Source organism: Lepisma saccharinum, chromosome 28 (assembly GCF_977018435.1).
Source record: "Lepisma saccharinum chromosome 28, izLepSacc3.1, whole genome shotgun sequence".
Taxonomy (NCBI): Eukaryota; Metazoa; Arthropoda; class Insecta; order Zygentoma; family Lepismatidae; genus Lepisma; species Lepisma saccharinum.
The window spans coordinates 5,368,922-5,382,588 of NC_139256.1; positions in this window are offsets into that span (position 1 = coordinate 5,368,922).

Consider the following 13,667-nt stretch of genomic DNA (forward strand, 5'->3'; position numbering starts at 1 on the left):
GGCTAGGGGCAGCATTAGCACCTTGGGAAATACATGCTAACAACACCAAACCTGGCCTGCCTAACCTATCCACGTAGGCATATAATAGCATAAATAAACATGTAAATAGGTTTGGCAAATTATAATTTGTTTATTTAAACTATTATATACATACGTGGATAGGTTAGGCAGGCCATGTTTGGTGTTCTTAGCATGTATTACCCAAGGTGCTAATACTGTCCCTATCCGCTCGTCTAAAAAGGACCACAGCTTGTACGTATGTACAATGTATATTTTCCTGGTGAATATTACTGTTTTTTGTAAAGAAATATATACGTTCTTGCATTGCACTAGCATATAACGTTGCACGAAACTACCTATCTGAAAGTATATACAGCCTGGAGTTTCTTCTTTTTTCTTAATAAGAATAAAACATGCGTACATACAGTACTACGGTACTTTACATTACTATTTGATTCTTCCTTTTGTGCTAAGATGATAGTAATTCCCAAAATGTACCTTGTACATGGAACCGTTTATTAACGATTTTTTTTTGTGCTATTCGAATTTGTTTTGAATACAAAAATTTAATTTTCATCTAAATCGTTAACCAACTTTCACAAAAGCTGCATTATAAATAAAGAAGAAACCTATAAGATGGTCAACGTTGATAATACTAATACTCGCTATTCGCTAAAGAAGGGGTTACGGATTGATAAATTATTAACAGAAACGAATGATAAATTAGTAAGAGCAGAATAGAAGATTGCTCTTCTCATTCCGTACATTTACAAAAACTCGGATATGTCAGCCTTGCACTAAAAATTGAATAAATGTAACTTGCATTTGTTACGACTTCGTAAAATTTTGGTCACTGTTTAGTACTGTTTAATATTTTTAAAAAAGTGAACGTATGTCTTACTGAAAGATAAGACGAAGAATATTCTTTTTTGCATTATGTTAATTGGAGTACGTGAAAAATAAATTGAAAATTTTGTAAGCTTCCCACTACTTCGAAAGATTACGGGTTATATTGTATCATATAACATACATTTGATATTATATGAGAGTACGACACATGCGTTACCTACTTCTATCAGCTGTTTCATTTTATTGCAATAAATATTTAGTTTTTTTAAACATATTTCAGTTGAAAAAGCATGCATTTGGAATTGACAAGCAGATATTAGCACGTAATAAACAAACAAAACACAATCGAAAACACAACTTTCTCCAGTTTCTGTTGCCAGGTCGTACGGCAAGCAGGAGAAAGTTCCACCTTACAAGGCCGAGGATAAAAATGCTTGGTGCAACCCACCGCCGCCTAAATCTCCCGCCTGTCGTTATCCAGCACTTTGTAAAGTGGCAGATTAAGTGGCGATGGTGCAATCGGCCCTTAAACTCTTCCATAGACCTCTACAATAAACTACCACAAGATGTGAGGAAAGAACCAAAATTGATGATATTCAAGCACAAGATAAAATCAATGCTTCTGAAGCATGTTTTTTATTCTATAGCTGAATACATGGAAGCAACTTTTACATAAGACAAATGTACATAATGCAGTATAATCACATATTTTTCTTGTAAAATTAAATGTCAAATGAAAGTGGATAATTAGTATCACCTAGAAGTAGGCTGCAATGTTCTATATCTTCTCATGTTATATATTTTTTTTTTGTGATTTTGACATAATACGAGAGTAAGACCTAATTTTTTACAATTTTTGGCTATATATTTTGTATTTGTAAAATCTATTAATGTACTATTGTATTGTAATGTAAGTATTGACATGTCCTATATTACCATGTACTGTAATTTGTACACACCGGTAGTCCTTGGACGCAAATAAACTAAACTAAACTAAACTAAACTAACCCTTTTGAGTCAATGTTTCTGTTCAGTACAAGCCAGGCCGCTTAGTCCTACTTTGTTTAAGTCCATGGAATGCTCAAGATTTAATTTTTACCCGGGTGAGGTGAATTTTTGGCGCCCCACCCTCCCCCACTATTCACCGAAAGCTGCAAGACCATACTTGAAGCGAGCATACTTCGAGAGCATACTCGCAGTGCGGTCTTGAAGGCTGGAAGCGGAAAGCTTTCGAACTGCACTTCGACTGCAGCGCCAGCACAAGTGAGGATTGCAACAAAAGTTGCTTCGAAACTAAAATTATCAAACATCGACTGTATGTGCCACTCTTGTTTTCCGTGAACAACACACACATGACTCGGCGTGCAGTTTATATAACACAGCGCGTTATGAATTATAGAAATATGAAAGAAATTTGCTCTTTCAAATTAATTTTCACACATTCCGCAACATGGTTTACGATCGCGGAAAAATAAATTGTTTTCTCACTTTTAAACACTTCTCACTATAGAAGAAAGAAACCACGCATATATGAATAAAACCAATAAATAAAATTACATAGTATTTTAAAAACTTGTTTACTTACATTTCCACACAATGGAAGAACTACAACTACCAGCTGATTGACTTCCGACGTCCAGTTTTTTAACAAATGAAAAGCAAGCACAGATCGCAAGTGTGCACTGCTCGTGTGCTGCGTGCTCTGGTCTTGTACACTCGTTTGCTTGGCGCTTTCGAACTGCACTAGGTGACGTCTTCTTCCGTCAAGACTGTACTTCAAGTATGTACTTTGTACCTTTTGGACACAGCCAATGTTTCTGTTCAGTACAAGCCAGGCCGCTTAGTCCTACTTTGTTTAAGTCCATGGAATGCTCAAGATTTAATTTTTACCCGGGTGAGGTGAATTTTTGGCGCCCCACCCTCCCCCACTATTCACCATGCCCCTTACCCCATCTTCTTCTACTCTCCATTGTCCTTCAATAAAAAAACAACATTGCCACATTATATATTATGATTTAAATTTTAAAAAACGGCCTTATTTTAAAAATACTTTACGTGCATAATGACATCAAAATGACAAGAATCTCTTAGCTGAAATTGCTACATGATTTTCAATATTATCCAGAAAAGAACTTAAATTAAAGTCACGCACAACCACCAGGTGGACGCACTTTTAGTGGTTCAGATCCCACTCTAAACTAGGTACGGTGCCAGTCACAAGTAGCTTTTCTGTGCATAAAGTGGACTTAAAAATTAACTCAAAGAAAGAAATAGCCACGCTTCTGTAATCAGAAATAAGATTTTGGTGCTAATCAAGGGGACACTCGTCACCTGGATCGCTCGGCCCTTAAGCCGCCTCTGTGTAAGTCTATGAAGGAACAGCAAATAAAAGGTTTCTTCACCACTGCTATACCTGTAACCAATTGTGAACAGTATAGGGTGACCAGACATATACATTCAAAAAAAGAGGACAGATCATAGTGAAAAAGAAGGACAAAGTCATAGAAACCAGGACACCGCAAAAAATGGCAACTCATTTTGTCATTACTTACAATTTAATCAATATAAAAAAAAATACCAACACTTTGCTCACAAATAATTCTGATCATTTCTCAATAATTTCCTCTTACCTTAAGCAACGAAATCAAACTCCTAATCTACTATTTAACACAAGACAATCATAAATAAGAATATCTATAATTTGTATGTTACTCTTTTTCCAATTCTTGGATATTAGAATGCAATACACTCATAACTGAATGCAAATGTAACAAGTAAGGGAGGGGCCAGGGGGCTGCCCCCCAACGTAAAAAAAGACTAGAAAGTAACACATGATTAACTTCAGTTACTACATTTTTGTTATGAAGCCATACCGCAAATCTTGACATTTGGCATGTGCGGTAATTGCGCCGCAATAGCGGGTCTTAGAAGATTTGATTGATGTGTACAGTTTGAAGAAAGAAAAACATAAAATGACTTTGTGTTTAGTCAACAGTTACTGCTGAGGCATCAAAAGAACGTTTCAATTTATTTTTTCTAAAATTTCTGAAGCTTACTATTGTACCGTAACTTTTTAAAGTAATACGAGTATGGTATCAATAAAAATTTAATGAAATGAAAAATGCAATAATCGCACTGTTTTACTTCTTTTATAACTGACAACCAATATACTAATTAATATTTGTTTACCCAAGCGAGGAAATTTAACATTTTCAAATCTAAAAGGCCTAAAACTCAGTGATTTTTTTTAATTTCCGGGGAAAGGCCTCTGGACCCCTTATAAACTACAATAGGGGATATTCAATAACCCTCAGGTATATCATATGCTTCTCCCAGAATCTGCCCTCCCAAAGGAAAAGCTCAAACTCCGCCCATTCGCCTTAACTTATTTCCAAATACCAAAATTAAATTTTAGGTAGTTTAGATAGGGTCAAGAAATATGATTTTAATGCCAGGAACATTTCTAGCAGTCTTTCAACAGCATGGGAAAGTGTCAGCCAAATTACACTTTCACCTCATATTCTTGCGAGAGCATTGTTGAATTCACGCTTTCGCTTCGTTATTTCATAAAAGTAAATATTACTCAATAATCAAAATTCTCACTACGCGTTTCTGTATCGCGTGCGTATGACGAGAAAATGAACTGGCTTCCCTCTGTGGCAGAGTGGTTAGAACACCATGCCACAATGCCAAAGGTCCCGCGTTCAAATCCCACCCTGGGCATGGGTGTTTCTAGTGAGTGTCCCTTCATGAAAATCATCATATCATAGCTCATCCTCATCTTCGCCATTAATCAAAAGTGGCAAGAAAGTGAATTAAAATAAACCATATGAATCAATCGAAAAGGAACTGCTCAGATTATGTGTGTTTTAAAATTTGCAACGTGCCACCACTCCTTGCTCCGGCTGGTCAGTTGGGAGCAGAAGTTCTCACCCAGGGTTCGGGATTAAGAAGATCCACCCTTCCTCCAGGAAGGAAACCACCGAATTGCGACACATGACAGTAAATAAAAATAATTCAAATACTTTATAATTAAAATGTCCAAAATCTTTAATTACGAATCGCGTGCGTACATACTGATTCGCACAATCCAAAAATATAATGTGTTGGGTCCTCCTCGCTTGTAGGCAGTGATGAGTAACTTATTTATCACGACAGAATCCGCGCACCGCCTTCACCGTTAATAGCAAGACCTCAACTGCTACCTCAAGCGCGAGGCGCAGCATAACAGATTGTTCTAACTCACAATACAAACTCTTAACATAAAATAACACAAGAAAAACTGGTAATTTATACAACACATCAATGTTAATTAGCGTTAGTAAGCTAAAGTTCAGGTTGGCAACAATTAAAAATGCCAACGTGGAAGTTTTTACATCGCCAAGAACTCGAAGCGTGGTTCCCCTACTCCTAACATAAACAGCCAATAGGAATACGATATTTTATTGAAAACGAGGGAGAAATACTTTGCTATAATATTACAATGTTAAACTATATAGAAATAACTAAACTGATTTTATCAAATAAATCATATTTGCCCTTGCACATAAAAAAATGATTACATAAAGATTTAGTTTATAACGAAGACAAATTTACTTCAATCTTGTACATTGTTGAACAAAAATTGATATTAAGAAGATATGTATTTTACTTGTGCTTAAACAATGAAAACATTGCATATATTATTTGGGATAATTATTAGGCTATGAATTCTGAATAAATATTGCAAAAATACGCGAATAATATTATAACATATGATAAAACGTAAATATATACATGAATTATAAAAACAATTAAAGCCCCTATCACACGGAACTGGATTTCTAGTAGGTTGGCGCTGAACTAACTTTTTAGGTAGCAATCATGGCTGCCTGGCTGACTGCTTGACTGGTTTGGAGGAATAGGACATGTTCTAATTGCTACTAATTCTTCGACTAGATTCTGTGGAACAGCCAATCAGAGCAAAGTTTCGCCATGTGAAGATAATCTGTGAGTTTGCAAAGTAGCGTTTTTTGTCTGTGGTTTCCGAGTGCATACAGCACGAAAGGCATGTCGAGTATCATCTATGGTGACTGAGGCCGTGTCCGGATTGGCAAGCGCTCCGTCCCGTTGTCTCCCGTTGCTCTCGCGTGCCGTCGAAGTCACGTCCAAGTCGTCCGAATCTACATGTCCCCTTGTAGTACGGTTGTCACTTTTCCCGCCAGGTGTCAGCCCGAACTTCACCCACCGCGCTCTGGGGCGCAGGCGCATCGCACGGAAGCAGAAGGCAGACGCCAAACAAACATGACAATGATTTCCACCTAGTTACTACTCATATTAAAAATGTAACACGCTATTTCATCATTTACAATTTTTCTACATTCAGTATTATTGATAAAATGTTAAAGTATAACTGAGTTTTACATCCTCTAATCAGTAAATGTTGTCTGTACAAAGTGAAAGTTAGAATATGGCTGCCAAGCGCAGCGTCACAGCGAGTTCAAGCGTGCATCAGTCGCGCCTCTCTGCTCTTCCCTCAGACTCCACGTCTGCCGCGAATTCGGACAACGGAGGTTGGCTGAATCCCCGGATGGAACGGTGCTCTAGGTGACATCTGCTGCCGATTCGGACGCGGCCCCAGTGCACGGTGTTTACAATTGAAAAAGCTAAAATATTCTTCCATACGTGTATAGTGAACGTTGTAAAGTATGTATTTTATCAGCGCCATTCTTCTCTACCTAAAACTATTTAATACGACGCGATATTCCTCTCGGTTGAATAGTTATCGTATTTTAAAAGTGTGAAGTGATACGTTGTTTACATCTCGCGCGGCCGCCATTATGGGAACGAAAGACTATCGACAAGTACGGTGTAACAAGTACCGTGTGAGACGAAAACTAGCAAATGGGTAGTCAGTCCAGCGTCAACTAGAGCATTCCTACTAGAAATCTAGTTCCGTGTGATAGGGGCTTAAGTATAAATAATTTAATCCAAGTTCTTAACTTGAAAGTATACGAATAAAGCCCCTATCACACGGAACTGGATTTCTAGTTGGAATGCCCTAGTTGGCGATGAACTGACTTTCTGGGTAGTAATCATGGCCGCCTGGCTGACTGCTTGACTGGTTTTGAGGAATAGGACATGTTCTAATTGCTACTAACTTCTTCGACTAGATTCTGTGGAACAGCCAATCAGAGCAAAGTTTGGCCATGCGAAGATAATCTGTGAGTTTGTAAAGTAGTCTTTTTTTTGTCTGTGGCTTCCGAGTGCATACAACACGAAAGGCATGTGTATAATTGAAAAAGCTAAAATATTCTTCCATACGTGTATAGTAAACGTTGTAATGTATGTATGTTATCAGCGCCGTTCTTCTCTACCTAAAACCATTTAATGCGATGCGATATTTTTCTCGGAATATTTTCAGAAGTAAATGAAGTCCACACAGCAGAACCTTTAGTTCCAGAACCTAACTTGATTGAAGTTAAGGATGCTATTAAAAGGCTAAAGAATAACAAAGCACCTGGCATAGATTTAATACCAGCTGAGTTAATTAAATATGGTGGAAATTCATTAATATGTCAAATTCATAAATTAATTTGTTTAATATGGAATAAAGAAGAAATCCCTCAACAGTGGAAAGAATCCATAATTGTTCCTGTGTTTAAAAAAGGTGATAAAATGAACTGCAATAATTTCCGTGGAATTTCTCTACTCTCAACAACATATAAAATATTATCTAACATTCTTTTAACAAGACTAACACCATATGCTAATGAAATTATAGGTGATTATCAATGTGGATTTAAACGTAACAGATCAACTACAGATCAAATTGTTCACATCAGACAGACACTTGAAAAAAAGTGGGAATATAATGAAAATGTCCATCAGCTATTCATTGATTTAAAAAAAGCATATGATTCGGTCAAAAGAGATAAATTATATAATATATTAGTAGAGTTTGGAATACCTAAGAAGCTTGTTAGTATGATAAAAATATGCACCAGTGAAACAGAAAGTAAAATTCGTGTGGGTATTAATATGTCTGACAAATTTACAATTCATGATGGGTTAAAACAAGGAGATGCATTATCTCCATTGCTCTTTAATTTTGCCTTAGAATATGCTGTTAGGAAGGTAAAAGAAACTAAAGAAGGACTAAAATTAAATGGTGTGACTCATTTGTTAGCATATGCAGATGATGTAGACTTACTGGGTGATGATGTGAATACAATTAAGAATAATGCTAAAATATTTTTCAAAACTGCTAAAGAGATAGGTTTGGAAGTTAACAAAGAGAAAACTAAATATATGCTTACAGGCCGAAACCAAGTGTTAGGTAATAATCAAAATCTAATTACTGATAACTACTCGTTTGAACCAGTTTCCAAATTCAAATACTTAGGAGTAATATTAACAAATGAAAATTATATTAAAGAGGAAATAAAAAGTAGGCTTAATTCAGGAAATGCATGTTACTTCTCTCTTCATAAACTTTTGTCTTCTCGTTTAATATCTAAGAAACTAAAAGTTAAAATATACAAAACAGTAATTTTGCCTGTAGTATTATATGGATGGAAACTTGGTCCCTTACATTGAAAGAGGAACATAAATTGAGAGTATTTGAAAATAAGATCCTTAGGAAAATATTTGGACCTAAAAGGGATGAGGAGACAGGTGAGTAGAGAAGGTTACATAATTTAGAACTACATAATTTGTATTCGTGTCCAGATATTATCAGAATAATTAAATCAAGAAGACTTAGGTGGGCAGGCCATGTGGCACGAATGGGAGAGGAAAGAGGAGTTTACAGGATTCTTGTTGGGAAACCTGATGGTAAGAAACCTGTAGGAAGGCCAAGACGAAGATGGAGGGACAACGTTGAGATGGACCTAAGGGAAATTGGTAGGGATGGAAAAGAGTATATAGAACTTGCTCAAGATAGGGAAAGATGGAAGGCCTGTGTTGCTGCAGCCATGAACCTTCGGGTTTAAAAGGCTAGGGAGTTAGTTAGTTAGTTATATTTTTCTCGGTTGGATAGTTATCGTATTTTAAAAGTGTGAAGTGATACGTTGTTTACATCTCGCGCGGCCGCCATTATGGGAACGAAAGACTATCGACAAGTACGGTATAACAAGTTCCGTGTGAGGCGAAAACTAGCAAATGGGTAGCCAGTCCAGCGTCAACTAGAGCATTCCAACTAGAAATCCAGTTCCGTGTTATAGGGGCTTAAGATTAATGATAATATACAACTGAAATCTGCCTAACATGGCGGTCGTTACAAAGTCTCCGATTGCGAAGCAACGATTTAGAATAATACGAACTAATGACTAGGGATGTGCGGGACAACTTCTTTTCGTCGGGACGGGAATTTTTTTAATCCAGGCGTTCAGGACGGGAAAAATTCACAATTTCCAGACAAAGTCGAGAAATTTTTCACGTCATTTTTCCTTAAGTTTTTGCCTCCTGTAATTTCTGATTTCCGAAGAGTGTCAAGACACTTTCAATGCAGAAAACATCAAGAATTAACCAATTTTTAAAATGACCATTTGGAGGTTTCTGACTGCTCAAGATCCCGAAAAGTCTGGAAATCATTTCGAGACGGGAAGTTTTCCTTTACCGATCCCGGTACTGACTTTTCTGGATTCTGCACACCCCTACTAATGACTCAGTCGGGAAAGGATTAGTGTTCAGTTCCCAGATGGTAGGTGAGCATTGCTCGAATACTTAATGCGCCACAAGTGATATGATGATCGTTATGCGTGGAAGCATTCTCTCTATGCAGCACATTTGCTATTGTCAATGCTATACTCTTTCCAAAAGAGGAGGACATTTACAGAATTCTAAAAAATCCTCCCAGACGCCGGACAGACACCTAAAAAGGAGGACATGTCCGGATAAAAGAGGACGTCTGGTCACCCTATCCCGGCCTCGCTTTTCATGGTAGCTTCCAACAATTTAAAAGTAGCGAGCAGAACGTTACACCATACATATCCCCAACCTGTTTCATTTTTTCCTCTGGAAACAGCAAAAGACGGCCGCGCCATCTATTGGCCACCGACGGAACTGCAATTTCCAAGCGCAGCGAGGTTTAAATGTAGCTTCCACTTCTATTACCTAACTTTTCTATGGTATAAGCATCCTCCCACATAGGGATTTCGACTTCAAGCACTGATTCCAATCAATTACAATGGGCCCGTTCTGAAAGTCGCACGAGTTTAACACGTTAAACGAGTTATGGTAACTGGCTGTCCCATAAGTGCTTCCGTGCGTTTCGTGAGTTTCATTATGCTGTCCCAAAAGTCACATTCCGTGCGTTTCGTGCAAGAACGAGATTCACCAAACACACGGGCCAGGAGGCTGGTTTGTCCCGTGAGAATCGTCTGCTCCTTGCAGACAAAGAGCGTGCTGATGGATTCAAACTGCACTAGTTCGGAAAATGTATTATAATTTTAACAGAGACCGATATGAAGCAACATGCACAAGATGAGTATGCCTTGACCGTTCTAAGAATGTGATTAAAATGAGTAACAGCATAGAGTAACAGTGTCCACAGTAGAGTTTATTTTTGCCATAAGGAAAGTGGCGGTCCCTCCATGGAACAGAGGGAACAGGCTGTTCCCTCCTACTTATCGCCCATTGAAGCTATTTAAATTATCTATATTAACATAATAAGAACACTTCTTTCTCCCGAAATCAACATTTCCAAAAGTAACGCCGAAGAAAAACATTCACCGTGACCGGGCGTTTGTTTACTTCACCTACCCTCGTCGTTCATCCCTCTACGGCCTGATGCCGAGTATTTCCGACCACGCGCGAAGGTAATCGATCCTCACCACGGAAGCAACTATCTAGCTGTTCCCTGCGTGAGACATAGCGAATTCCTTTTCCTTCGAATTCTTGCTATGTGCTAAAGTTTAATTGCGTCGTAGTGATAGTTTTGAGTGCAGTAAGTCCATATTTTCCTAATTTCATTGCAAAATTGCGTCTGTCATTCATAACGAACTGGAAAAATGTTCTATAGTCTTAACGTCTGCTAAATGCTTTGGCTAAACGCTGCGAAATAGCTTCCGAGGGAACAGCTCGCATCCATCTGTTCCACCAGCCATGGCCGTATTTAGAGGGGGGGTTTCTAGGGTTCAAACCCCCCCGAAACTTCTGACATGTTGGATTAATGGAAGTTCAGAGACCAAAATCTGTAACAAATTTTCAATTTTTTTTTCGAATCATCACAAAAATACATGGAGACAATGTTGAAACGATCGAGCTAGAATTTTCATACATTTGGAATTCTGGAACTTGAGTGAAACAGGATTTATTCTCAGAATCGTAGCCCACCCGCGACCCTTCCATTATCACTTCTCCTGTCATCTTTCCAGTGTTGCTCCTGCGTCACAAGGAATATAGACTGAAGATTCCCTTATGATTGTCCCAAAATTCCCTTTCCAGCTTTTAAATTCCCTGTCCGATAAAGTCGAAAATCCCCTTGATAGGAGTTCAAACCTAGGATCTCCAGTTTTGTAGAGCATTACGTTCGCGATTGAGGTCACAATCCATGCACCAGGCTAAGTTTTTAAAAAGAATAACTGGTTCCACACTTTTCAAAATTCCAAAAAATTAATTTTAAAGTCAAACAACAAAAGCTTTATGACTAAAAATTTCCATCTAACTTTTAAAGCTTTTCTCTTGAAGGTATCTAAAGTTTAATGATGAAGTATAATAATTGTGCATTTCAGTACACAAAACGTAAAAAAAACAAAAAGAAACTTGTGCTGGTTATTCACTCATCTGCTGGATTGAGTAAGCCCCCTCAAGGATATAACAATAATATAATAATAATAATTATTAGTATTATTATTATGGAATAAAATTGTTTTATTATTATGAAATTTTAATTATTATTGTACAATTATTGTTATTATTTCTATTATTCAAATTTCTGGCGACGCCCATGGGAACAATTATGAATGAACCCCCCCCCCCCGAAATTTTTTCCTGCCTACGGCCATGCCACCAGCCCCAAGCGAAGGCCCAAGACGCACGCAGCGGCAGGACAAGAAAGCGAATGTTGCGAGCGTAGGGTTGCGAATGTTGTATGATCGACCGGCTGAAGACGAAGGCGAAAGCTTTTAGTTCATTGAACTTTACAGAAAAGACATGAAACCAATACCTATCCTAACTGGATTAAAGACTAAAACGAAATCATACACAAGGCATTTTCAAACAAGTTACTCAGGCACGTATCCAGGAATTCCTTTTGGGGAAGGGGGATGAACACAATTTTTTAAAGGGGGCTATAGATAAAACCTCACAATTGTATGTTTAAGGCCAGTGGTGACAATTGGGTGCCAAAAAGGGGGGGGGGGTAGACAAGGCTTAGCATTAAGAGGCCATAGTGCAGGCAAAAAATGGGGAGCAACTATCCCCTAAATCGTTGCCACTGTTTAAAGCTGTCATTTCATCAGAACGTGAAATCGGAACACTTTCTACCTATCAACTCCTCTGTTTCCATGCTGTAACGGAACCATCTCAGTATGTGTTTGTCCATTTCCAGGCATCAAAACATCGATGTATCAGAAGTGTTTTTACGAAGCTGTTACACATGCACGGGATGCACAATCCACTCGACAACACGAAATTCAAACTATGGGCTGCAAACTGGACGCTGACAGTTTTCGAATATTTCACTCTGATTTGAACCTGAACACCACTAATGTGTCTTGTCCTCCCATGTTATGTTTGCGGCTCTTATGCTCCGGAAGTCCCGCTGTCGTCAATGTCTTCAGCTTTGGACCCGAACTAGAACTAGTAGTAGACTTTGTTACTTTACGGTATTTAGTCCTTTTCATTTTCGAATCACTAGATCTTATAAAGCAACCAATGGACACTGACTGATCACTCATCGACTGCATGAATTGCCACACTTACCTCTGAAGTCTTATTAACAGATTCTGTTGCACAGATCAACCGCGAAATTGAAGCCGCGTATTTATACCTTCATTATATTCCATATAATGAGGGTATATAAAAACTATTCGTTAATATTGCCAGTAGTTCGACTCCTTCTCTTATTCAATAACGTTCCTTCTCGCGCCTTCCACAGATTAAAAATTACAACGAATCGCCCTACGTGTGGCGCTACCTTCGTTGTGCAGCTTCCAAATGCCAACAAGTCTCTACATAGTGTTCAAGTTCGCTGCGACAACACCGAAAGAGCAAGAAAAATTTACGTGCAATATTATCAAAAACAGGATTATAGAACATTCTCCGTCTTGCCTTGATAAGTATTTCTCTCCTTAAATTATCGTCACATCATTCAAGAAGACAAAAACCTAATTTTATGTAGTGTAAACTGAAAACAATCCTGGTTGGGGGGGGGGGGGTGCCTCGAGCCACCTGATCCCCATCTTGGATACAGGGTTATAGAACATCCTCCGTCTTGTCTCCATAATTATTTATCTCGAATTATCATCACATTATTCAAGAAGCCAAAAACCTACGTAATTTTATCTAGTGTAAACAGAAAAATATCCTGAAAGGAGGGGGGGGGGGGCTCGAGCCCCTGATGCCCACCTTGAATACCTGCTATTTACAATAATAGGGTTATACGTAGAACATTCTCCGTCTTGCCTCGATAATTATTTCTCCTTAAATTAACGTCAGATTATTTTATTTCACACCACAAGAAACAAAAACTCTAATTTTATCGGTGTAAACCAGGCGCGGAGCGTCCATGTAAGCCGTGTAAGCCGGGCTTACACTTTATTAGTTCTAGTAAAATGTATGTAATTATATGGCAAAATTAGTAAAAACTTCAAAGTTCATCTCGGCCCGATACC